Source organism: Leptonychotes weddellii, chromosome 13, assembly GCF_054177405.1.
Source record: "Leptonychotes weddellii isolate Sample4059 chromosome 13, ASM5417740v2, whole genome shotgun sequence".
NCBI classification, from domain to species: domain Eukaryota; kingdom Metazoa; phylum Chordata; class Mammalia; order Carnivora; family Phocidae; genus Leptonychotes; species Leptonychotes weddellii.
Genome location: NC_138381.1, coordinates 80,716,380 through 80,743,997, shown reverse-complemented (window position 1 = coordinate 80,743,997; position 27,618 = coordinate 80,716,380). Strand labels below are relative to the sequence as shown.

General features: G+C 42.1%; 2 long non-coding RNA genes across 3 annotated transcripts; one reads left to right on the top strand and one right to left on the bottom strand.

Annotated features, from left to right (window-relative positions):
* Nucleotides 1-25,089, bottom strand: LOC115937008 (uncharacterized). The gene is made up of 4 exons (XR_004072357.2): nucleotides 24,922-25,089; nucleotides 19,332-19,410; nucleotides 16,429-16,489; nucleotides 1-3,615 (listed from the first exon to the last, which is right to left on the bottom strand). It is a non-coding gene; the product is annotated as an uncharacterized LOC115937008 (long non-coding RNA).
* LOC115937007 (uncharacterized) lies at nucleotides 8,989-27,618 on the top strand. Of its 2 annotated transcripts, XR_014139836.1 has the most exons (6): nucleotides 8,989-12,349; nucleotides 12,644-13,009; nucleotides 13,211-13,290; nucleotides 20,025-20,150; nucleotides 20,673-20,773; nucleotides 27,011-27,618. It is a non-coding gene; the product is annotated as an uncharacterized LOC115937007 (long non-coding RNA). The 2 variants fall into 2 exon arrangements; XR_014139835.1 differs by having other exon boundaries at nucleotides 8,989-13,009.

The window sequence follows — 27,618 nt, the reverse complement described above, 5'->3', positions numbered from 1 at the left end:
GAGAGGGAGAAGCAGGCTTCCCGTGGAGCAGGAAGCCCGATGCGGGGCTCAATGCGGGGCTCGATCCCAGGACCCTGGGATCATGACCTGAGCCGAAGGCAGACGCTTAACTGACTGAGCCACCCAGGCACCCCTTAGATATTATATTTAAGTCCTAAGTCTATTTTAAGTTAATTTTTGTGAGAGTGGTAAGATAGGGGTCCAGTTTCATTCTTTTGCATGTGGATATTCTTTTCTAGTTCCTTGAGGTATAATGCTAGGTTATTTAAGATCTTTCTTTTTTCCTAATGCAGGATTTTATATCTATAAAATTCCTTCTTAGCATTGCTTTTGCTGTATCCCATACATTTTGATATGTTGTTGTTTCAGTGTATTTTTCATTTCCCTTTTGATTTCATTGTTGTTTCATTTCCACGGATTTATAAATTTTCCAGTTTGCCTTTTGTTGTTGATGTCCAGATCCATGCCACTGTGGTCAGGAAAGATGCTTGTTATAATTTCAGCCTTTTAAAATATACTGAGACTTATTTGTGACCTAACATATGATCTACCCTGGAGAACGTTCTATGTATGTTTGAGAAGATGTGAGTTCTGCTGTTGTTAGATGGAGTTCAAGTCCAATGTGTTCTTACTGACTTACTATCTGGATAATCTAGCCATTGTTGAAAGTGCTGTATTGAGTCCCCTACTGTTATTATATTGTTTCTATTACTCCCTAAAGATCTGTGAGTACTTGCTTATGTAATTACGTACTCTGATATTTGGTGCATATATAATTGTTATATCCCCTTGATGAATGGACTCCTTTATCATTATTTAATGACCTTCTTTGTTACTGTTCTGGACTTAAAATTTATTTTGTCTTATAAAAGTAGAGCCATCTCTGCTCCCATTTGGTTTCCATTTGTGTGGAATGTGTTTTTCTATCCCTTTAATTTGAGCCTGTGTATGTCCTAGAAGTTGAAGTGAGTGTCTTACAGGCAGCGTAGTTGTTGTTGTTGTTTTTTTTTGGTAAATCTATATAGTCACTCTATGCCTTCTGATTGGAGAATTTAGTCCATTTACTTTTTTAAAAAGATTTTATTTATTTATTCATGAGAGATAGAGAGAGAGAGAGAGGCAGAGGCAGAAGGAGAAGCAGACTCCCTGCTGAGCAGGGAGCCCGATGCGGGACTCGATCCCAAGGACCCTGAGATCATGACCTGAGCCGAAGGCAGACGCTTAACGACTGAGCCACCCAGGCGCCCCTAAATCCATTTGCTTTTAACATAGTTATTGATAGGTAAGGATTTACTATTACATTTTGTTAATTGTGTCCTGGGTGTTTTGGAGCTTCTTCATTACTTTTTCTTCTCTTCTCTTCCTTTCTGAATTGATAATTTTCTGCACTAGCATATGTTGATTCCCTCCACTTCATCTTTTTTTGGAATTTTTTTAAGTAGTCTCCACACCCAGCACAGGCTCAAACCTATGACCCTGAGGTCAAGACCCGAGCTGAGATCAAGAGTTGGACACTTAACTGACTGAGCCACCCAGGCACCCCTCCCTTCTCTTTATCTTGTGTGTGGCCTCTCTTACGTGTTTTTGTTTTGTGGCTACCCTGCGGCTTACCTGATGCATCTTACAGATATAAGAGTCTATTTTATGTGGGTAACGACACTGGTTTGCATATAAAAACTCTACCTTAGTATTCCCACCCCACCTACATTTTGTCTTCGATGTCACACTTGTTTAATCTTTTTACGTTGTGTATCTATTAACACATTATTGTAGCTATAGCTATTTTTAACACTTCTGTTCTTCGGCCTTTATATGAGAGTTAAGTGGTTAGCACATACTACCACATTGCATTACTAAATCTGACTATATACTTGCCTTTGCCGGTCTGCTGTTTCTTTTCATATTTTTCATGTTACTGGTTAGCATTCTTTTGTTTTATCTGACCAGCTCCTTTCAGCATTTCTTGTTAGGCAGGTCTAGTGTTGATGAAATCCCAAAGCTTTTGTTTGTTTGGCAAAGTCTGTCTTGCCTTCATTTCTGAAGGACAGCCTTGCTGGGTGAAGTATTCTGTTTTGAGCTCACTGATTTTTATTTCTGCTTGGTCCAGATGATTTTGAAGCTCTTTATTAAATTCTTCACTTCAATCATGGTATTCTTCAGCTCTGTGATTTCTGTTTGGTTCTTTTTTTTTTTTAATGTTTTCTATTTCTTTGTTGAACTTCTTATTTTGACCTTGTATTGTCTTCCTGATTTCATTAAATTATTTATCTGTATTCTCTTGGAGCTCTCTGAGCATCTTTTTTTAGAGATTTTTATTTATTTATTTGACAGAGAGAGAGAGAGGGAACACAAGCAGGGGGAGTGGGAGAGGGAGAAGCAGGCTTCCCGCTGAGCAGGGAGCCCGATGTGCGGCTCGATCCCAGGACCCTGGGACCACGACCTGAGCCGAAGGCAGACGCTTAACAACTGAGCCACCCAGGTGCCCCGCTCTCTGAGCATCTTTGTCAGGCAATCTGTGGGTCTCTATTTCTTTGGGGCGAGTTTAATGTATTCCTTTGGTGGAGTCATGTTTCCCTGATTCTTCATCATCCCTCTAGCCTTATGTGGTGTCTGTTTGTTTGAATCACTGTTTCAGACTTTACAGATGGACTTCAGTAAGGAAGGGCCTTCACTTGCAGACAGGAGCATGCTGGAATGTACTGTGAGCTTCCGAATATGAAGTGTGGTAGCGCTGATTCCAGAATGGCATGGTGACTCACTTGCTTATGTCAGTGGGGTCCACAGCATCAAGACCACATGATTCTTGGTGAGTGTTGTTGGGGGATGTGTCCCCAGATGCTGTAAGGGCTGTAAGCCCTCAGCAGTGCCTCCAGGTCCAACAGCTAGGGACCAGGGCAAGCAGCAGTAATGGCTGGGGCCAGTGGTATAAGCTTGGCTGTAGGGCACAGCTAGAAGTGGGGGGTGGGCAGGGACCAGGTGCAAGCTCATACTAGTGGTTAGGGGCCAAGGTATGCAGCAAGTGCCAGGAGTTACTCTGGGTACACTGGGAGCTGCAGGGGCCCCTGGCTGTCAGTATGCTCTCCCAGGGCTGCGCAGTCCCCCCCTGGGTATGCACACTGCGGTGGAGGCCAGTGAAGGGCCTCAGGCTGGCAGGGTGCCCACAGAGCAGTGCGCACCAGCCACGGGGGTTAGGCTGGTGTCTTGCGCTGCTCAGCCACAGAGGCCTGGGATGGCTTCTCATGCTCTTCCTGGGCTTTGATTGGAGGGAGGGGGAGGAAATGGTAAAAGACTCAGGCAGGTCATGTCAGAAATGCGAATACCCGTGTGGTCAAAGCTGGTGAAAGCTGCTGGGGTCATCTGTGAAGCAGGTCGGTGGGCACTGAAACCACTTTTTAAAAATGTGGTGTATTCACTGGTGAAGCCATCTGGTCCTGAGCTTTTCTTTTCTCAGAGGTATTCATCACTGAGTCAATCTCTTCCCTTGTTGGTCTCATCAGATTTTCTATTTCCTCTGGAGTCAGTTGTGGTTTGCGTGTTCTAGAAATTTGTCCACTTCATGTAGTGTATCTGTTGGTGTGTAGCTGTTCATGGTATTCTCTCTTGGTCCCTTTATCTCTGTAAGGGAAATAGTAATGCCCAGACGTTCATTTCTGATTTTTAGGCTTGAATTTTTATATGCCCAATGACTTTTAGTCCATTAAAGTCATTATCCTTTTGATGTTTGAATTAACCCACCCTGTCCAGTGAGAGCCCCATCATGCCGGTTCCTTTGTCCCGCTGACACAATTCCCTGACCCTTCGTAGCTGCCTCGCCTTATAAAACCTCAAGATGCCCCAGGCTTGTCACACACATTCCCTGCCCAGACCTGGAATCCGTTCTTCAGACCCTGAGCCCCTGCATTTGCAATCCCCTCTGCCTCGGATGCTCTCCTGTATTGCGTTTTGGTTCAGTTGACATTCACTTTAGTCTTGGATGAAATGTTACTTCCTCAGGGACACCTTCCCTACACCCCCAGATTTGGCCAAACTTCTCACTTCAGCACCTTGTATTGACCAGGAAGGGACTGGTAATGACTTGTTTAAAGTCCTGGACTGCTAATACGAACGATGATCTGAGTTTGGGCCTTTCAGGGCTGCTACGGGAAGCCTGACACAGGCTGCAGTTAGGGAGGCAGAGCCTGTGGTCCTTGTGACGCCACTGAGCCCGACTGCAGCTGTGTCTGCGGTCCACATGTGGCCTTTCCAAGCACTCAGGCCAAAGAAAAAGAAAAAAAGAAAAGAAAAAAAGAGCCCTGTTTTCTTAAATCAGCAAGAATCACGTTTAAGTCTTGTAGCCAAGAGTCCGAACTTACAAAATTATCTTCTCCAAGCTTTTCAGGACTTTTGTCCCCACCTGTTACCATGACAACCACACATAGTGTAATGAGCTAGTGCCATGAATAAAGGAGGTGAAGAGGTATTTGTCTCCCCCAAGCTTTAGCTGTCCCAGTGTTTTAAGGTTAGATCCTCCAGCCATTATAGACTTCCAGATGTTTCCCTGAAAAAGGACAGCCTGAAGGGAATTTAAACCCTAAATGCACAGACAGCAGTGCAGGAAGAATTCAAACAAGTGTGTCTACACTGGTCTGGGATATCTTCCTGGGTGTGTTTACTCTGATTGGGGATTTTCCTCTTGTCCCTGACTTGGGATGTCTCTCTAATTCCCTGGGTCTGTCTACACTGGCCTTGTAGATCTCCCTTGTTCCCAGTATTTCTATACTGAACTGGTATGTTTCTATAATGCCCAAAGGTTTCTTTCCTGATTTTGGATGTCTTCCTAATTCTCCACTTTGTCTAAACTAACTAATGATAGCCCCCCCCACCAACCCCGCCGCCAATTCCCCAGATGTGTCTACTCTGAACAGGTTACACTCCCTGATATGTAGGTAGGTCTGCCAACTCCTGGGGTGTCTCCTATAGTCCTCAGGTATGTCTTCCCTGACCTGGCATGTCTCCCTTATTCCCCAGGTATGTCTGCCCTCACCTAGGATATCACCCAATTCCCCCATGTGTATCTACCTGTACTTGGGATGTCTCCCTAATTCCCCAGGTGTGTCTAATCTGTTACTGTATTTTTCAGAAGTTTCCACCCCGATCTGGGAGGTCTCCCTAATGCCTTCTGTGGGTCTACACTGACACAGAATGTCTCTTATTCCCTGTGTATTGTCACTGACCTGCGATATTTCCACAGTACCCCAAGGATGTCTCCTCAGACATGGGATATTTCCCTAGGTACTCAGATTTGTCCACCTTTGCCTGGCGTGTCTCCTCAATTCCCAGGCTGTGTCTACTCTGACATTGGATGTCTCCCATATTCCTCACACGTGTCCACTCTGGCCTGGGATGTTCCCCTCATTATTCAGGTGTGTCTACTACACTGACCTGGGACTTTTTTCCTTTATTTCCCAGGTGTGTCTACTTTGACCAGTGATGTCTCCCTAATTCCCTAGGTATGATTCACTGACCTGGATGTGTCCACTATGTCTTATGTTTCTGTAATTACCCAGATGTGTCTACCTTGACCTGAGTGCTTCCTTAATTTTCCAGGTGTATCTACCATGTTCTGGGATGATTCTGTACTCCCTCAGGGTGTCTGCTCTGATCATGGATGGTGTCCTAATTTCTTTGAGTTTTTCCTCTGTCATGGGTAGACATCTTAATTCCCCAGGTGTGTCTACTCTGACCTGGATGACTCCGTAGTCCTATCTCTATATTAATCTGGGATGTCTCCCAATGTACCATGTTGTCTACACTGACCTGGGGTATATTGCAAATGTACTTGAGGTATATATATATCTGGCCTGGGATGTTTTTCCAGTTTCTAGTTGCATTTACACTGACACAGATGTCTAATTTCACAGGTTTGTCTACACTGATCTGGGATATCACTAATGACCTGGGATGTCTCTCTAATACCCCAGGTGTGTCTGCACTGATATGGGTTGTCTTTCTAATCCCCCAGGTGTGTCTATGCTCAGGGATGTTTCAGTAATTCCCTAAATGTGTACATTTTCTAGAATGTTTTCCTGATTCCCTGGTTTGTCTATCCTGACCTGGTATGACAGTCTAATTCCCTAGTGTGTCTACTTCGATCTGAGAGGTTTTCCTAGTTTTCTAGGTCTGTTTCCTGAGCTTGGATGCCTCCATAATATTACAAGTGTCTATACTGACCTGAGTTGTTTCCTTAATTACCAAATGTATCTACTATGGCATGGGTTTTCTCCCTTATTCCCTATTTTTCTACACTGACCAGGGATATGTTTCTAATTATCAAGGTGTGTCTGCACTGACCTGTGATATATTCCTAATTCCCTGGGTTTATACACTGTGTCCTGGGATCTTTCTTGTATTACTCAGTTTTGTCCCCCTTGAATTGGGATGACTCCTTAGTACCCAGTTTTGACTACTCTGACCTGGGCTATCTCCCTACTTCCATACATATCCCCTGACCTGGGATGTAATAGTCATAATCCAGATGTCTATAGTGACCTTACCTTTCTACATCCTTAATTATGTCTACACTGCTCTGGGATGTTTTTCTAAATACCTAGTTGTGTTACCCTGACCTGGGATATATCCTCACTTTCTCAGATTTGTCTACCCTAACCTGAGATATCTCCATAATTCCTGAGTTGTGTCAACACTGACTTGGGAAATCTCACTAATTCCGTGTGTCAACACTGACCAGGAATGTCTCCCTAACTTCCCAATGTGTGTCTACTGTGATGAAGGATGTCTCTCAAATTCCACAGGTGTTTCTACACTTTCCTAGTATGCCTCCCTAGTTCCCCATTTTGTGTATACATTGAAATGTGACATCTCTATAATTACACAGGTGTGTCCTCTCTCCTTAATTCTGTAGGTGTGTCTAATCTGGAATGTCTGTCTTATTCCAATGTATGTCTACCCTGAAGTTGGATGTCTTCCAAATTCACTGTGTCCACACTGTCCAGCAATGTCTCCCTTATTGCTCAGGCATGTCTACCCTCACTGAGGATGTCTCCCTAATTTCTCAGGTGGGTCTACAATAGCCCGGGATGGCTCCCCAATTCCCTATATGTGTGTCCTGACTTGGGATGTCTAATTCCATAGATGTGTCAACACTGACTTGGGATAGCTCCCTAATTCTCCAGGTGTGTGTGCTCTGACAAGGGTTATTGATGTAATTATTCAGTTGTGTCTGCAATGAACTAGATGCCTTCCTAATTCCCTATGTGTTTACACTGACCTGTGATATATCTCTAATTTCACAGGATTGTATATGCTGGCTTTGGATGTCTCCATGATTACTCAGATGGGTCTACTCAGACTTGGGATTTCAATCTAATGACCCAAGTGTGTCTCCACTAACTTGGGATGTTGACATAAATCCCAAGTTATGTCTACCATGACCTGGGATATCTTCCTAGTTCCCAAGGTATGGAACTTAACCAGGATGTTTCCCTAATTTCTCATGTGTGTATACCCTGACCTGGCATGTCTCAATTCTTCTTATGTGTCTACCATGATGTGAGATGTCAAGTTATTCCTTAACTATGTCTTCTTCAACCTTGGCTATTGTCCTAATTGCTCAGGTGTGTCTACCCAAGCATGGATGTCTACCTAATTACCCAGGTGTGTTAACTCTTACCTTGGATATTTCCATAGTGCTTCAGTTGTATCTACATTGACCCAGGCTGTTTCTCTTTTTACCCACAAGTGTCTAACACAATCTGGTTGTCTGCTTAACTCACTGGGCTTGTCCACACTGATAAAGGATGTCTAATTCCTCAGGTTTGATTACTCTGAACTGGCTTATATCCCTTCTTTTCCATATGTGTTTACCCTGTTCAGTGATGTCTTCCAAATTTTTCATGTGTCTACTGTGACATGGAGTGTCTCCCTACTTCCCCAGGTGCATATTCACTGACCTGGGATGTCTCCCTAATTCCCTGGTGTAATGCCTTCGCTGAACTTGGATGACTCTTGAATTCCCTAAGAGTGTCTATATTTACCTGGGATGTCTATTGACATCCACCAAATATCTTAGGTTGTCTACCCTGACTGGGTATGTCTTCATAATAAACCAGATGTGTCTACTCTGACCTGGGATCTCTTTCTAATGTCCCAGTTTGGTCTATCTTCACTGGGGATGTTTTCCTCATTCCCTAGGTTTGTTGACTCTGATGTTATACATCTCCTCAAATCACTAGGTGCATCTTCTCTCACCTGGTATGACTTTCTATTTCCCAACTGTTGTATACACTGCCATGAGATGTCTCTCTTTTCCCCAAAATGTGTCTACTGTGACATGAAATGTTGTTGGAGTCGGCCACCAAGAGGATGTGACCACCGGTTGATGCATGAGCTAGATCCGGGCAGTTGAAGGCTCCTCATCCTCTCCCCTATCATTAGAATGTGCATTCTGCTTGCATTCTCTGCTCTGCTCCCAGAAGCTGCCTCAAGGACACAGACTTAGATAGTGATGTGGTACTGAGACCATCTAGATGGTAATATGGGGCTGAACCCAGTTAAGGCCTCTATATAAACTTCTAGGATTTGGCAAGTGGGTGCAGAGATCTACTTGTCTAGCAGCTCCCCAGGACAAGTCTTGAATGTAAGTTCCCTTGCTTATTGAACCTGCCACCTACCAACCTGGAGTGGTCTGCTGCTTTCTTTGGTCTCTTCCTGCCCTTCATGTAGGATTGCTGGTTTCAGATTTCACCTGGGAAGCTCCCAAGGTTATAACCCTGACTCCCCAGGTGTGTCTAATGTGTCCAACTCTGACCTCGGATGTCTCCCTAGTTCTCCAGTGAGTCTACTATGACCTATGATGTTTCTTAATTCCCCCACAAGTGTGTACAGTGATCTGGGTTGTCTCCATATCTCCTCAGTTGTGTCTACTCTAATATGGGGTATCTACCTAGTTCCCCAGATGTGTCTTCTCTGACGTGGGTGTTCCTCAAATTCCCCTGATCTAGGATGTCTCTCTAATTCCCCAAGAGTATCTACCTTGACTCAGGATGGTTCCCTAATTCTCCGTGTATGTCTATACTGACCTGGGATATTGCTCTAAACCCCCAAGAATGTCAGTTATGACCAAAGATGTCTCTCATTCCCAGATATGTCTACACTACTCAGAATGTCCCCTTGTTTTCTAGGTGTGTCTACTCTGACATGCTATATCTTCATAGATCCACAGGTGTTTTTATCTTGAGTTTGGTGTCTCTTTTCCCCCAGGTGTGTTTACACTGACCTCAGATGGTCCCCTAATTCCTCAGGTGAGCCTACACTGATCTGGTCTATTTTCTCTGGTGTGCTGTCTCTGACCTAGGATGTCTACATAGAACCCCAGGTGTTTTTGTTCTAACCTTGTTTTTTTCCCCTCTGTTTGTAAAAGTGTGTCTAGCCTGATGGCTCTCTAGTATCTCAAGTATGTCTACTTTCCCAAGAGTATCTACCCTGACCTGGGAGATATCCTTAGTTCCCCAGGTGTGTCTAAACTTATTTCGGTTGTCTATACCCCTTTGGGATGTCTCCCTAATTATCCAGGTATGTTTTCTCAAGAGATATCTCCTTAATTCTAATGGTGTATCTACTCAAAACTCATGTGTCTCCCTATGCCGCTGGATTTTCTAATCTGACCTGAAATTGAGGCATGTCTAAACTGGTGTGGGATATATCTAATTCTTAGATGTGTTGATTCTGTAATAGTTTGCCTTTATAATTCTGTAATAGTGTCTATCCTGACCAGTGTCTCTCTAGATACCCATGTGTGTCTTGTCTGACTTGGGATAACTGCCTAATAGTGCAAGTATATCTAAACCGAAATGGGTTATCTTCCTAAGTCCCCATGTGTGTCTACACTACCTCAGATGTCTCCATAATAAAGTAGGCATGTCTACACTGGAACTACCTTCTAATTTCCCATGGATGTCTACTCTGACTTTGATGTCTCCAACGTATCCCAAGTGTGTTTATACTGTCCTCAGATATTTCACTAATACCCCAGGTGTGTCTATTCTGACATGGGATATTTCTTTACCTTCCACAAATGTCATCTAACCTGAGACGTCTTCCTAATTAAGCGTGTCTACACAGAACTGAGATGCTTCCCTACTTCTCAAGATACGACACTGACATGGGATGTTTTCTTATTTCCACAGTTCTGTATACACTGACATGGGATGTATCCTTAATACCTGAAGTGTGTCTTCACTGACCTGGGATATCTCCCTAATTGCCCAGGTGTCCCTTTCAAACCTGGGATAACTCCATATACATCAGATGTGTTTACTTTGACCTGGCATGTCTTCCTAACTCCCCAGTTGTGTCTATGCTACCTGGGTTATCTCCCTAATTCCTTGGTGTGTCAACACTGTCATTCAGTGTTTCATATCTCCGTCTTTTAGCATGATTTGGGATTCTCCTAAGTCCCCATGTGTGTCTACTCTAACACAAATATTTCACAAACTCAGCTTGTGAGACTACACTTAGAATTCTTATTAATTTCACAGATGCATCTTCTGTGACCTAGGGCGTATCTCTAATTCCCGAGTGGATCTTCTTTGCTCTTACTCATCTTCTTATTTCCCCAGGTCTATGCACCTGGGATGTCTCTATAAATTACCAGGAGCATCTACAATGACCTTGGATGCATCCTTAATTCCCCAGCTCTGTCTACGCAGACCTGTGTAGTCTCCCTAATTCCCAGTTGTGTCTGCAGACCTTACATGTCTTCCTTTTCCCCCAGGTGTGACTACACTGTCCTGGGATATCTCTCTAATTTCCTAGCTTTGCCTACACTGACCTGGCATGTGTCTAAGACTGCAGATGTGACTACTCTGACCTAGGATGTCACTTTATTCCCTAGGTGTTTCTACTCTACCTGTGATGTCTTCCTATTTCCCCAATTTTGTTGATCTTGACATTGGTGGTCTCTTTAATTACACTAGTATATCTACTCTGATCTAATGATGTTTCCCTAATTCCACTGGTATGTCTACACTGAAAGATGATGTCTACTCTTACCTGGCATGTCTACTTAATTCCCCATATGTCTCTACTCAGACATTGGATGTCTCTTTAAATCTCCATGTGTGTCTACTCTGACCTGGAATGTCTAATTTCCCAGAAGGGTCTACACTGACCTTGGATTTTTTTCCTATTTCCCCTGGTATGTCTCATATGACCAGAGATGTCTCCTTTAATCCACTGGTGTGTCTGTTGTAACCTGGATTGTCTCCGTAATTCCCAAAGTGTATCTCCACTGACCTTGAAATACTATTTCCTAAGGTGTCTACACAGACCTGGGATGTCTCCCTGAATCTTAATGTGGGTGTATTATGAGTTGGCATGTCTACTTGTTCCCCAGGACTGTATATCTTGACCTGGTGTGTATCCATAATTCCACAGGTATGTCTACACTGACCTGTGATGTCTTCATAATTTCTTAGGTGTGTCTACTCTGGCCTGTATCTTACTAATTCTGGGTAAACCAGTGCTCTTACATGGGATGTCTCCTTACCTTGGCTTGGGTTGTCTCTCTTTTTCCTCATGTTTGTCTATCCTGACCTGGGATGTATCTCTAATATCCCAGGGGTGTCTTCCTTAACCTAGGATGACTCCCTAATCCCCAGATGTTTCTACCCTCACTTGGGATTTATTCATAATAACTCAAGTGTATCTATACTGAAATGAGATTACCTTCTAATTCTTCATGTATATTTACTTTCATCTGGAATATCTCCCTAATTCATACATACAGGTATGTCCACCCTGACTTAAGATCTAATTCCCCAGGTGTGTCTGCTCTGGCCTGGTATGTACTCAGTTTCCCAGGTGTGTCTACACTGACACAGGAAGTCTCATGAATTCCCAATTGTGTCATCTTTTACATGGTATGTCTCCCTACCCAGACCTGAGTTGACTCCCTTATTCTCCAAGAGCATCTTCCCTGAGTTGGTCTTCTCAACAGTGCCCCAGCGGTAGCACTGGGATATATACCTAATTCCCTAATGAATCTAAGCTGACCTGAGATGTGTCCCTGCCTCACCAGGTGTGACTATTTTACTTAGGATTTTTTTTTTAATTTTTTTTTAATTTATTTATTTTTTATTCTTATGTTAATCCCCATACATTACATCATTAGTTCTAGATGAAGTGTTCCATGATTATTTTACTTAGGATTTTACTCTATTTCTTTAGTAGTGTCTTCTCTGAATTGTGATGTCTTCCTAATTCCTCACATGAGATGTCTTTTGTCTTGCATAGGATGTCTATTTCCTTAGGTATGTCTTCTTTGACCTTGGTGGCCTCCATACTAACCCAGGTGTGTCTATATTTAATTTTCCAGGGGGGTCTCCCCTGGCCTTAGATGACCTCCAATTCCCTAGTCATGTCTACACTGATTTTGCAAGTATACTTTTTCTTCAAGGGTCTGTTATGACCTGGTATACTACCTAATTTTCCAGTGGCATCTCCCTTGACCTGGTGTGTCTCCATGATCCTTTAGGTGTATCTACATGGATATGTAATGCCTCCATAATTTTCCAGGGGTGTCTTCTCTGACTTCGAGGTATCCCTATGTGTTTGTCTTATCTGGAATGTCTTTCTTATTCACCAGGTATCTCTACTGTAATGTGGAATGTTTCCTAATTCAACAAGTATATCTACCCTGACCTCGGATGTATCCCAAATTCCTCAGGTGTGTCTACCCTGACCTGGGATATTTCCATAATTGCCTAAGTGTGTCTACACTAACCTTGGATAGTTCCTTAATTCTTCAGGTGTGTTTACCCTGATTTTGGATGTCTGCCAACTTCTCAGGTTTGTCTGCACTAAATTGGGACATTTCTCTAATTGCCCAGGCATGTCTACTCTGACCCAGGATATCTCTCTATTCCCTAGGTAGATCTACACTTAATTGAGCTTCTTCCCTAATCCCCAACGTTTGTCTACTTGAACTTGATATGTCTCCCAAGTTCCCCAGGTGAGTCGACACTGACCTGGAGTGTTCCCCAATTCCCCAGTTTTGAGAATACTGACCTGGAATGTCTCCTTAATTCACAAGGTGCTTCTACTTTGACCTGGGATTGCCTCTAGTCACTAGGGGTGTCTGTCCTAAACTTGGATGATCTCTAGTTGTCCAGGTGTTTCTGTAGTAACCTTGGATGTCTCCCTAATTCCTCAGGTATGTCTAAACTGACTGGAGATGACCTAAGAAATTATGAAGGTGTCTGTCCTGGCTTGGGATGCCACTCTAATTTCCAGGTACATCCTCACTGGAATGACTCCCTATTTCCCCAGATATGTCTTCTCTGTATCGTTCCAATTTTAGTATATGTGCTGCCGAAGTGAGCACTCCCCAGATAAGGTCAACCCTGGGATGTTTAACTCCCTATTTGTATCTATTCTGACCTAGAATGTCCTATTACTATCCCAGGTAGGTCTTCACTGACAAGACTCCTTAATTACCCAGGTGTTCCTACACTTACCTGAGATGTCTAATTCTCCAGGTATGTTTACACCGAACTGGAACTTTTCACTAATTCCTCAGGTTTGTCTGTCCTAATTTTGGATGTATGTTTAATTATGCTAGTGTGTCACAGTGATCTGTGAGTTCTCATTATCTTCCAAGTGTGTCTTTCCTGACAAGGAATGTCTTCTCTGTTCCCCTGAAATGTCAACCATGATCAGGGATGTCACCCTAACTCCCCAGGCGTTGGGTTTTCTCCCTAATTCACAAAATGTGTCTGCCCTTACCTGGCATATATATATATATATGTGTGTGTGTGTGTGTATATATATACACACATATATGTATTATTATTATTTGGTCTTTTGAGAGAGAGTATGAGTGTACACAAGAGCTGTGGGGTGGGGGTTGAGGGGGAGAGGGAGAATCTCAAGCAGGCTCCACACCCAGTGCAGAGCCTGATGCAGGATGCAATCTCATGACCTGAGCCAAAATCAAGAGTCAGATGCTTAACTGACTGAGCCACCCAGATGCTCCTGGCATGTATCTTTATTTTCTTATATGCTTCTACTCTGATCTCATTGGTCTCTCTAAATCTCCAGGTGTGTCTACACTGACCTGGGAGGTCTTCCTCAGGTGTGTCTACTCTGACCAGAGATGTCTCCTAGGTGGGTCTACATTGAATTGGCATATCTCCCTAATGTCTACATTGTTGTGGGATCTCCCTTATTCCTATGAGTTTCTATCCTGACTTGGGATGTCTGACTTCCCAAGTGTGTGTACTCTGACCTTTGAGGTCTTGCTAATTTTCCTGTCTTGTCATCACTGACTTGGGATGTCTCCCTAATTCCCAAGCTGTGCCTACCTTGATCTTGGATGTCTAATTCCACAAGCTTGTCACTTCTTGCCTAGGATGTCTCCCTCAGTCTCCAGGGATGTCCACCTTATTGTAGGATGTCATCTTAGCTCTCCATGTCAGCCCAGATCTGTGCTGTCTCCCTGTTTCATCTGGTGTGTCTACACTAACCTGCGATGTCTCATTTTGTAGGTGTATCTACTAGAAAAATAAAATTCAGAGAGCTTTGAGATGAATATTTTATTGAGTGAGAAACAAGCATTTTGGAAACAGGGATACATTCAAACTGAAAGTGTTAAGCAACTGCTCTAGGCTGTTACACATTCATGCTTTATAAACTATAAGTACATCATTTTCCATTGTGATTTGTTATTAGTAATTTACATTCCTTTTCATTACATCAGCTTACTTGATTTTAGCTGATTAGCATATCATGCTGACATGAATCAAGCTTAAGTTTTGTTTAAAATCAGAGTCAGTATTTTTGGAATTGAGACAGTTTTAAGATCTGGTTAAGTGACCATGAGTCTTTGGTCTAGGGGCATATCGAAACTGTGGTCTCTATTTCATTTTTAAAAAAAACAATCCCTTCCTTTTGATCATTCTCTCAGTTGAACTGAGAGTGGCTGACTATTTAGCATTACTCTTGGTTATGGGCCTTCTTTGGACCTGAAGATAGTGAATCAATCTCATTAGGTTCTTCTGATAATTCTTGTTCAGTACACATGGAGATCATTTGATTAGTCAGTGTTTACTGAAAAGCACTGAAGACTTGTGAGAAGATATAATACACAGGGGTATTATTAACATGAGTAACAGGAGTATAATATCAAATGTTTGAAAATACCCCAAATCCAAGATGCCAATTTACAAGCCAATCTGCATTGTTTTTCATAATGTGTAATTGGGTTTCAGTTTTTTTTCTGAGTTATTTATATAAGCAAAACATGTACTAGCAATGACATATTTTTATTGTAATTGTAGACATTCTGCAATAGATAAGATCACTTCTAAGGAATTTCAAGTGTTTTTTTTAGACACACCAAGGGAATTTTGCAGTAATATCTTATAAAGGTAGGTGCTCCTGGGCAACTAGGTCAAAATCCCAGGTTAGAATAGAAGCAGTTTGGGAATTAGACATTCCAATCAGTCTAGACACATTAGGGAATTAGGCAGATATACCAGGTCAGAGTAGACACACCCATGTTACAGGGAAACATCACTGGTCAAGGGAGACAGATCAGGGGAATAAGGTCCACCTCCCAGGTAGGAGTAGTAATATTAGGGCTTAGAGAGAAATTCTAGGTCAGGGTGGACATCTGGGATGTGGGAATTATCCTGGGTGTATTTGAGAATATATGAAGACATCAATATGATGATCTTCATATTGAGAATTATGGAGACATCCCCCATGAGTGTGGACATTTATAACAAAGGTCAGAATAGACACAGCTGGGAAATTAGGTAGACATCCTCAACTGTAGACAGTCCTGAGTAGAGAGACAGTTCAGATAAGAGTAGTCACACCTGGGGAAAAGATATCCCAGGTAAATGTACACACAACTGACTATTAAGGAAACATCCAGGTTTAGGTTATATACACTGGGGTAAGTAAGGATACATCCCTGATCAGAGTAGATAGAGTTGGGGAATTAAAGACCTACAAGTTAAGAGAACACACACCTGGGGAAACAGACTTCCCAAGTTAGTATAGAAATACTTGAGGAATCAAGGTGACATCCTAGGTCATAGTATCTTTCCCTGGGGAAACAGAGACATTTTAAGTCAGCAGAGACACAATCCAGGACATTAGGGAAAAATCCATAGTCAAAAGAGATACATCTCTTTTAGAATAAAGTAGATGTCTCCTATTTCAGATAAGAGAAGAAACCTCTATGGAAAGAGGGAGAGATTCCAGATTAGGCTACACACAATAGTCACTATCAGGAAAGACCTATGTGGGTAACTGGGGAGAGATCCCAAGCCAGGCTGACAAATCTGGTGAATTAAAGACTCATTGCAATCAGGATAGACACACCTAGGGTCTTAGAGACATCACAAATCAGAATAGACCTACCTGGAGAAATAGGGAGACATCTCAGGTCATTGTGGACACAACTTTGGTCAAGGTAGATTACCTGGGGGGAAACAGAGAGTCATAAGTGAACTATATAGACACACCTTGGTAACTAGGGAGACATCCTGGATACAACTGGGAATAAGAGAAAGACAGTCCAGGTTAGATCAAGGTAGGCACAACTGGGGAACCAGGAAGACCTCCCTAGTCAGAGTATACACACTTGAGGTACTAGACATTCCAGGTCATAGTAGACATACTAGGTAGACACAGCAGGTCAAGTGTAGACATCAGGAGAATGAGGGAAACATCCCAGGTTAGTGTAGCCATACCTGCAGTATTAGAAAGACATCCAATGTTGAGGTAGACACAACTGGGAATCTATGGAATCATATTAGGTTAGTGCTGACACACTTGGGGAATTAAGACAGCTCAGGTCAGTGCAGACATAATTGGTATACCACTTTTGGTAGACACATATGGGTAATTAGTAAACAATCCAGGTTAATTTAGATACATCTCAGGAATTATGGAGACACCGAAGGTCAGGGTAGACAGACCTGTGGAATTAAGGAGATGTGCCAAGTCAGGATACAACAAAGCAAAGAGGGAGACTTCCAGAGTGGTACAGATAAGCCCCTGTTTTAATGAGACATCCCAAGTCAGTGGACACACACTTGAGGAATTACACATCCCAGGTCAGTGTACATACACCTAAAGAATTAGACAAACTAGGTCATTAATAAAAACAACTGGGATTAGAGATTCACTCATGCCCATGTGGACACGACTGGGCTATAAGCGGATATACCAGATCAGAGAAGATATATTATCTCTGAAAATTCCTAGATGTAAGGTTAGGGTGGACACACTTGGAGAATGAAGAAAACATTTCAGGTCAGGGTAGAAACACCTGCGGAGTTAGGGGGATATTCAAGGTCATTGAAGACACATTTGGTGAATTAGGGATACATCCCAGATCAGTCACAACTGATGATAAGGTAGGCATCTCAGGTCAGAGAAGACACCTCTGGTTATTAAAAAGACATAAGATCAAGGTAGAAACAGCTGGGAATTAGACATTCCTGGTCAATAAAGACAAACCTGGGTGATTTTTTTTTAAGATTTTATTTATTTATTTGAGAGAGAGAGAATGAGAGACAGCATGAGAGGGAGGAGGGTCAGAGGGAGAAGGGGAGCCCGATGCAGGACTCGATCCCGGGACTCCAGGATCATGACCTGAGCCGAAGGCAGTCGCTTAACCAACTGAGCCACCCAGGCACCCAAACCTGGGTGGTTAGGGAGACATCCTCCCCTTCCAGTGTTAGCACACTGGATTAGGAATACATTTCTAAGTACTTATCAGAGTAGAGACACTTAGAGAACTAGAGAAACACCCCAGGTCTGTGTATTTCAAAGACCTCACTGGTTAGGGTATATACTCATACAGAACAAGGGTCACATCCCAGGTCAGAGTAAATACACCCAGGGAATTAGGGAGTGATCTCCCATCACAGTAAACACATTTGGGGAATATGGGAAACATGAAAGGTTAGTGTGATTAGGGAGACTTCTAAGTTCATGGTAGACACACCTTAGGAATTAGGAATAACCTGGAACAACACACCTGGGGAAATAGGGAAACATCCCAGGTCAGAAGGCACAGCTGGGGAAATAGAGTGATAACCACGTCAGTGTAGACTAACCTATGGGAGATATACCACTTCAGCATAGATGTGGTATTAGATATCCTTGATAAGGGTAGACATACATGGCAAATTAGAGTCATCCAAGTGCAGGGTAGACCACCTGGGGAATTAGGACATCCTAGGACAGGGTAGAAAACCCTGCAAAACAGGGTGACATCAAAGGTCACTGTACAAATACTCATGGAATTAGGGAGCTATCCAGTATAAGAGTAAACACCACAGATATCAGATATCACAGGTCAGAGTAAACATGCCTGAGGAATAAGGGAGCCACCCAGAGTCAGGTTAGGGACACCTTGGGTATTACAGGGACATCATAGGCGAGAGTAGACATGCCTGAGGAATTAGACATTCAATTCAGAGCAAACACACCAAGGAATAGGAGACACCCTACGTCAGTGTAGACACGTCTGGGGAAATAAAGAGACATCCCAAGTCAGTGTAGAAACACAGGGTCAATTATGAAGACATCCAAGTTCAGGGCAGACACCTTGGAAATTACAGGGACAAGCCAGGGTTCACACACTTGGAGAAATATTGGGACAAATCATTTTAGAATTGACACACCTGGGAAATTAGGTAGATTTCCAGGTCAGTGTATACACACAGGATAATTAGATAAATACCCCAAGTGTAGACCTACATGGAGTTTAGCAAGACAACCCAAGACAAAGCAGGCACACACTGGGAATTAGAAAAATCCCAGTTTGTACTAGATTCAGCTTTGGTGTTAGGGCTTTATCTCATGTCAGTGTAGACACATTTGGGGAATGAGGGAGACATCCTATTTAGGGTTGAAACTCTTGTGGAATAAGGGAAACTTCCCAGATCAGTATACACAAACCTGGGGAATAAGGGATACACCCCAGTTTAGGGTAGACATGCTTGGATTAGGGAGATAATCCAGGTCAGAGTAGACACACTAGGGGAATTATGAGGACATAGATTAGACACAACTAGGGGACTAGGAAGATATTCCAGCTCAGTGTAGATACCTCTGCATATCCCAGGAGACATCCCATGTCAAAGTAGACATACTTGGAGAGCTAGGGGGATCTCAGGTCAGAGTAGATTACTTGAGGTATTAGAGAGACATCCATGTTCAGAGTTCACTCTTCTGGAGGAGTTAGATTCTAGGTCAGGATTAACACACCTGTGGAACTATGGACACATCCCAGGTCAGAGGAGACATACCTGGAGATTCAGGGGAATTCCTTGATCAGTGTAGACCCATGGGAAAATTGGCAGACTTGCAACATCAGGGCAGTCAGACCTAGGGAGTTGGGGAGACACTCAAGGTCAGTGTAGGCCCCCCTGGAGAACTGGGAGACACCCACCGTCAGAGTATACGCACCCTAGGGGATGAGGGAAATATACCAGATCAGGTTGGACACAACTCGGGAGCTTTGGAGAAATCCCAGCTCAGGTATACTTACCCGAGGAATCTGAGATATAATCTAGAGCAGGGTCGACACACTTGGGGAAAAAGAACTACGGCTATAGCTTATGTCGGTGTTGTTCAAGTAACCAGATTAGGTCCAAAATGGAGTTGCTAATGTTAACCCTATGTCAGCAAACCAAAACTTAAGTTTCTATGTTTTGCTCTCCTAGAAAAGGAGGGTCTAAGTCAACCAATAAGCACTTCCCTGCTCAGCACAAGTTAGATGACCTGCCCCAAGACTTCCCTGTGCCCCACATAAGAAGAGTAACCATGCTTACCCATCAGCAAATGCCCAGCATAACTTCCTGTTCCTGCTTACTTCTCTTACCTTGTACAGATCTTCGGTGCTTCTTTTTATCTGCTAGATTAGGTGCTGTCAGATTCCTGAATCACTAAATAAAAGCCAACTAGGTCCATAAATTGACTGGAAAAATTTCTTTGAACAGGTCTGAGGAGAAGGATGGGATCCAGAGAAGACTGCTAATGGCTTTGGGGACAACAAGAAGCACAGGTGCTGGTACCTGCTGAACTCTTTGAGTTCTTGGTCTTTCTCATGTCTCCACAGGCCATGGGTAAGTTCCTCTTGTATATGAGCTTTGCATATGAGCTGCCTGGTCTAATGGCCTTTTTTAGTCCAGTATTTAGCAGGTCAGCTTGAGCTGGCAGATGGTTCCATTTGGAGCCTGAAGTCCCTAGCCCTGTGTTAGTCCACAGTCTTGATTTATTGGGTTCTGCTGGTTAGTCCATAGTTCCACTTTGGGAGCTACTGGTTTTGTTGGTGTGAAGCAAAAGTGACAAATTTGTCAAACAGAAACCAAAGGACACATGGGACCCTAAGGTTCTGAAGAATCGAATGATCCGTCTTCTCATACCCCAGCTCTTTATATGTTTAAAAACTATGGTTCTGGATGTTGTACATATTTGCAGAAATGGCAACATATCACTAAGAATAATCTTGAATTACAGTAGCCACAGTAGGAAGATTTTAACTTCGATAAGCTTATCCATTTACAAGGTGCCCTAGAGGGAAAGCGGTCTCAGCCAAGAACTCACTATAAAAGGTAGAAGGAAAATTAATTTTTCCTTTTCGACAGTTTCTGGTGACCCAGATGGGACCCACTGGGACACCTCACTTGCTCTGGAGCCTGCAGACAGGATACTGAGGAACCTGGCAGAAGCTGGCAAAGAGAGTTAGGTAAAATTTCATGTTGTTTCTTCCTTTCCAAATCCAGACTCTTGTGAATTTGGTTTTGGGATACCCACTGGTTGTTGATTCTTTCACTCCCAGGGGCAGCTATTGCTTTCCTGTTTGTCTTGCTTTGTGTCCTGAGAATTTGGCTCGGCTTTCTGCCTGCCTGTCTGTTCTTGCATGTGCAGGCCCCTCAACTGTCAGGTGAGGGTCCTGAGAAGATGGTTGGACTGAGCTGTGGGTTGTACCCCATTTGTCGCTAACATCCTACTGACTGTTGCCAGCTCTCAGGGGAACTGTCTTTCTTTATGTTGCCTATATTTGGGAGTGGTTCTGGATCTTGGGAAGACTGTATCTTTTGCACCCTCTTAGGAGATGCATTGTTAGGCCACAGATACGTCCTAAAAGACTTATTGGTTTTGGTTGAGTAACTTGACTGATATACTTGGGGTTTAAAAAGAAGAAAAAAAGAAGAGTGCAATACTGCCACGAATGTTTACTATTTGTCTCAGCTAAAACCTGCAAATAAGATATTTGAAAGGATTTTTATAATGAACTCCAGGGTCATAAGTTGGTCAAATTGGAAGCCATGGTAATCAGACAAAAGGAAGGAATCAAAGGCATCCAGTTTGGTCAGGAAGAAGATACTATATAGAGAAAACCTTAAAGATGCCACCAAAACACTATTAGAACTGATAAGTGAATTTGGTAAAGGTGCAGGATACAAAATCTATGGCATTTTAATATACTAATAATGAAGCAACAGAAAGAGAAATTCAGAAAGAAATCCCATTTACAACTGTATCAAAGATATTGCCCAGGAATAAACTTAATCAAGGAGGTGAAAAACCTACACTCTGAAAACTAAAACACATTGATGAAAGATACTGAAGAGGACAAAATAAGCAGAAAGACATTCCATACTCATGGATTGGAAGAATATTGTTAAAATGTCCATATTACCCAAAGCAATCTGCAGATTTAATGCACTCCCTACCAAAATATCAAAATTTTTCACAGAACTAGAACAAACAATCCTAAAATTTGTATGGAACCACAGAGGACGTTGAATAGCCAAAACATTCTTGAAAAACAAAGCTGAAGGTATCAAATTTCCAGATTTCAAGTTATACTACAAAGCTCTAGTAATCAAAACAATGTGGTACTGGCACAAAAATAGGCATATACATCAATGGGATAGAAAGCCCAGAAATAAACCCATGTTTGTATGGTCAATTAATCTTTGTCAAAGGAGGAAAGAATATGCAATAGGAAAAAGTCTCTTCAACAAATGGTGTTGGGCAAACTGGACAGATACATGCAAAAGATGGGCCACTTTCTTACGCCATACACAAAGATAAATTCAAAATGGATTAAGGACCTAAATGTAAGACGTGAAACCATAAAAATCCTAGAAGAGAGCACAGGCAATAATTTCTCCAATATCGGCCACAGCAACTTTTTTCTAGGTATGTCTCCTGAAGCAAAGGAAATATAAGCAAAAATAAATATCAGGACTTCATCAAATAAAAGCCTTCTGCACAGCGAAGGAAACAATAAAACTAAAAGACAACCTTACAGAATGGAAGATGTTTGCAAATGACATATACAATTAAGGGTTAGTATCCAAAATATATAAAGAACTGATACAACTGATACACCCAAAAACCAAATAATCCAATTTAAAATTGGGCAGAGGACATGAACAGATATTTCTGCAAAGACGACATCCAGATGGCCAACAGACACATGAGAAGATGCTCAACATCACTCATCAGGGAAATGCAAATCAAAACTACACTGAGATATCATCTCACAACAGGATGGTTAAAATCAAAACCACAGGAAACAAGTGTTGGTGAGGATGCGGAGAAAGGGGAACCCTCTTACTGTTGGTGGGAATGCAAGCTGGTACAGCCACTCTGGAAAACAGTATGGAGGTTCCTCAAAAAGTTAAAAATGGAACTACTCTACAATCTAGTAATCACACTACTGGGTATTTACCCAAAAAATAAACAAAACACTAATTCACAGGGATATATGTACCCCAATGTTTATAACAGTATTATTTATAATAATCAAATTATGGAAGCAGCCCAAGTATCCAACAGTAGAGGAATGGATAAAGAAGATGTGTGTGTGTGTACACACACAGTGGAATATTAGCCATAAAAAGAATGAAATCTTGCCATTTACAACATGGATGGAGCTAGAGAGTATAAGGCTAAGTGAAATAAGTCAGTCAGAGAAAGACAAATACCATATGACTTCACTCATATGTGGAATTTAAGAAACAAAAAACAAAGGGACAATAAAGAGGCAAACCAAGAATCGACTCTTAACTATAGAGAACAAACTGTTACCAGGGGTGGGGGGAGATGGGTTAAATAGGTGATGGGTGTTAAGGAGTGCATTTGTGATGAGCAGTGGGAAATGTATAGAATTGCTGAATCACTATATTACACCCCTGAAACTAATATGACACTGTATGTTAAGTATACTGGAATTAAAAAAAAAATTAAAGTCCAATAGGGTTTCTTTTTTTTTAAAAAAAGTTCCTAACTAAAATGAAACTATGTACCCAGAGGGAAAGAAAAATATTCTGAACCCTTTGTGAAAGGATTTACTGAAATATTCAAAAGACACACAGCTCTAAATCTAGAACATAAAAATCTTCTGATTTTCATCCAAATTGAAAATCTTCCTGATAGAAAGAAGCAAACTGAAGATAATACGATTGGATGAGTGGGTCAGCTCCTTGATATCATTCATGTTGCAACTCAATTCTTTGAGGAATTAAAAATAACTGTCCTTGTTTTATAAAGTGAGTCTTTACAGGTGCAGAAATGCAGCCCTAGAAGTAATTTGAAGCCCACCTATCCTTTTTACCAATCCTGAAAACCCCCTGTTCATCTCAAAGCTTATAGATATTGTAAAAGATCTGGATTTAGGAAAGAAAAGTCCTTCCTGGAGAAATTTGCATTCTCTGTGTTTAGATAGTTCTTCCTTTGGGATAGAACGTTTACTAAGAGCCATCTTTTTGAAAGGCAAAATTCTTATCAGAATGACAGAAAAGGCTAGTTGGAAACTAGGAAAAATCTTAAAATCTTCTCCATAATTACTAGTGAAAAGCTTAAATCATCTGAGTAGGTAATCCTAATATGTTCTGTGTGTCAGAAACACAGTTGTATTCAACTGTTCTTTTATAAACTAGTGGGTTTTTCGTTATTGAACTTGTCTCATAGCTAAAATTCTAAAACCAAAATTAAGCATGTATTTTTACATATATCTGAATGTTTATGTATTCCTGTATACATGCATGTAATCGATGTATGAAATTTTTCTATTTCTAGATGGTATTGCCAATATTAATTTGTAAAGAGCTCTAATTGGCTTAAAGAAAAATAAGCACTTATATAACAAGTATACTCTCAAAAAGGTAGGTAGAACTAGCCTAAATGTTTTTCGAATTCACATAATCTAGGATAACCTAAGCCTTGGGTGCATATTTCACAACTGACATCTGGTCCTGTGATAATTCTGGAGACCTCAAAACCAAAGTGACCCGAAAGAGAAGCTGCAAACATCATGAGGTAGACTGTTTCCTCCAGAGATGTTGAATCAGGAAGGTTTCTTTCTATTGGATATTCACAGGTAAAAGAATGAAAATTGACCCCTATCTTACTGCACTCACAAAAATTAACTTGAAATGGATTAAAGACTTAAATGTAAGACCTTAAGTCATGAAAGTCCTAGAAGAAAAAGTAGAAAAAAAGCTCCTTGACACGGTCTTGGTGATGATTTTATGGAAGTCACACCTAAAGCATCAGCAACAACAACAAAAAAACCCAAAAAACTACTGGGACTACATCAACCTAAAAAGCTTCTGCATGGCAAAAAAAAATCATCAACAAAGTGGAAAGAAACCTACAGAATGAGAACAAATATTTGCAAACCATACATCTGATAGGGAGTTAATATACAAAATATATAAAGGATACAACTCAGTAGCAAACAACCAATAATCCAATTTAAAAAATGGGCAAAAGAACTGATAGACATTTTTCCAAAGATACACAAATGGCCAGTAGTTACATGAAAAATGTTCAACATCACTAGTCAAATTAGAACCATAAGGAGATATCACCTCATACCTTTTAGAATGGCCATCATCAAGGGGCGCCTGGGTGGCTCAGTCGTTAAGCGTCTGCCTTCGGCTCAGGTCATGATCCCGGGGTCCTGGGATCGAGCCCCGCATCGGGCTCCCTGCTCGGCAGGAGGCCTGCTTCTCCCTCTCCCACTCCACCTGCTTGTGTTCCCTCTCTCTCTGTGTCTCTCTCTGTCAAATAAATAAATAAAATCTTTAAAAAAAAAAAAAAAAAGAATGGCCATCATCAAAATAACAAGAGATAACACATGGTGGCATGTAGAGATGTAGAGAAGAGGGAAGGGAACCTCCTGTACTGTTGGGATTATAAAATGGTACAGCTACTACAGGATACAGTTACTAAAAAAAAATTAAAAATAGAACTACCATATGATCCAGTAGTCCCATTTCTGAGAATATATCCAAAGGAAATAAAAATACTCAAAAAGCTATCTGCACCCCCATGTTTATAGAAGCATTATTTACAATAGTCAAGACATGGAGCCAACCTGTGTCCATTGGTGGATGAGTGGATATAGAAGTTGTGATTTACATTTACAATGGAATATTACTCAGCCATGAAAAAGGACTTTTGCAATGGATGGATCTTGAAGGCATTGTGCTAAATAAGTCAGAGAAAGACAAATACTGTATGATCTCATTTAAATGTGGGATTAATTAAAAAAACACACCAAACTCATAGAAAAAGAGATCAGATTTGTGGTTACCAGAGGTGGGGAGAGGGAGCATTGGATGAAGGTGGTCGAAAAGGACAAACTTGCCATTGTAAGACAACTAAGGACTAGGGATGTCTGTACAACATGACAATACAGATAATACTGCTGGGTGATAAAGAGGATGGTTGTTGTGAGAACAGATCCTAGGAGTTCTCATCTCGAGGAGGAATTTTTCTTTTTATGGTGTCTGGATGAGATGGTGGATGTTAACTAAATCTAGTGTGGTAATCATTTAATGACATGTAAATCAAACCATGCCCTATACCTTAAACCCATATAGTGATATACGTCAGTGATTTCTCATTAAAGCTGGAAAAATAAAGTTTCTTTCCATTCCTCCTCATCTTTTTCCTAATTCTTAATTTTTATACTATGTGAAGGTCTTTACGATTCTTTGGTCCACCTTTGCCTTGCTCTGTTCTAGAAAGGTAATGCCATCGTTCACCTCTCTCAGGGCATCACAGACTTATCCCTGCTTTCCAGAGAAAGAGCCTCTCCCCGCCCTCTGTTGTGTCAGCCTCCCTAATCCCTGGGAGGCCCATTTCCCTGTCTCTGCTTAACAAACCCAGGGAACCTTACATCCAGGTTCTACACAAATAAAGGGAGACAAGGCAAGAGTAAGCAAGATAGAACCACCTGTGAGGTCTCCAGCCCCTTAAGTCGTATTGACCTCCAGGGCCATCACCTTTCCAGTTCAGAGCCATTCTGACAGCTTCCACCACGGGAACACCTCTTTTGGCAGCATGGCCCATGCTCCTCCGGCAAAAAAAAATTATCTGTGGAGGGCTAGTGTCCCTTTATGCACGGGCAGCTCAACGTCTAGATGGAAGAGGGTAAAAGCTGTGGTCTGGGCCACAACCAGACTGAGGCCCCCCACTGCGCTGCACCTCTCATCCCACATTACAGCCTCAAACAGGGCCGACCAGGAGGTACAGATGACTCAGGTTTTGCCTCCTTTGGCAGATCCTGATGACGTTGGTTGGAAGTCAGTGTCAACAAAGCACGTGATTGGAAATCTTGTGCTTACACCAGGGGAAAGAGCAGTACTCACTGCCACAGCTGTAGCTGCCCAGCAGACACCTCTGCATTCACTTGCCGAAGCTGTCTTCGACAACAGGGTAGCTCTTGACTGTCTCCTTGCTGAGCAGGAAGGTATTTGTGCTGCAGCCAATACCTCTTGTACTTGGATAAAGACTTCAGGAGAAGTCAACACACAATTGCACGAAATAAATAAGGCACTTGGCTTAAGCAGGTTAAACCGAACCCTGGGTCATTCTATCGCTGCTTTCAGCTGGTTTGAGACATGGGGACCTTGGCTTCAGAGTACACTCTAAAGTTTGGCTGCTCTTCTTTCTACAGTCATCCTCAGTCTTCCTGGTGCACTGCATTCCCTCAAAAATCTTCAATACACGTTCACAACCACTGACCAGCGGACAGATTATCTCAGAGACTAGAGCGAGCACCGAAAGAAAAAGGAAGAAAATGGCCATGTACGAGAATTCAAGCCTAACTGCATGACCTGCAAATACCACAGACACCAGCAGAGACCACAAAGGCAGTGACAGAGCGTAGTGCTTTAGTCTTAAATTTGGTCATACCTCCCGGTAAGTTGAATCTGATCAAAAGGGAGAATTTGTTAAAGTAGTTAGATTAGGCTCAAAATAGTCTCTAAGATTAAGCCCCACTTTAGCAAACCAAAACTTACCTGTCTATGCTCTGCTCTCCCAGAAAGGAAGGTCCAGTTTAACCAATCAGCATGTCCCTGCTCAGCGCAAGTTACCTGACCTGCTCCAAGACTTCCCTGTGCCCCCATATAAGAAGAGTAATCATGCTTAACCAGTCAGCAAATGCCCAGTATAACTTCCTATGCCTGCTCACTTGGTCTATAAAATCTCTTGCATTGTACATCTTCAGTGCTCCTTCTTATCTGCTAGATTAGATGCTGCCTGATTCGTGACATCATTAAA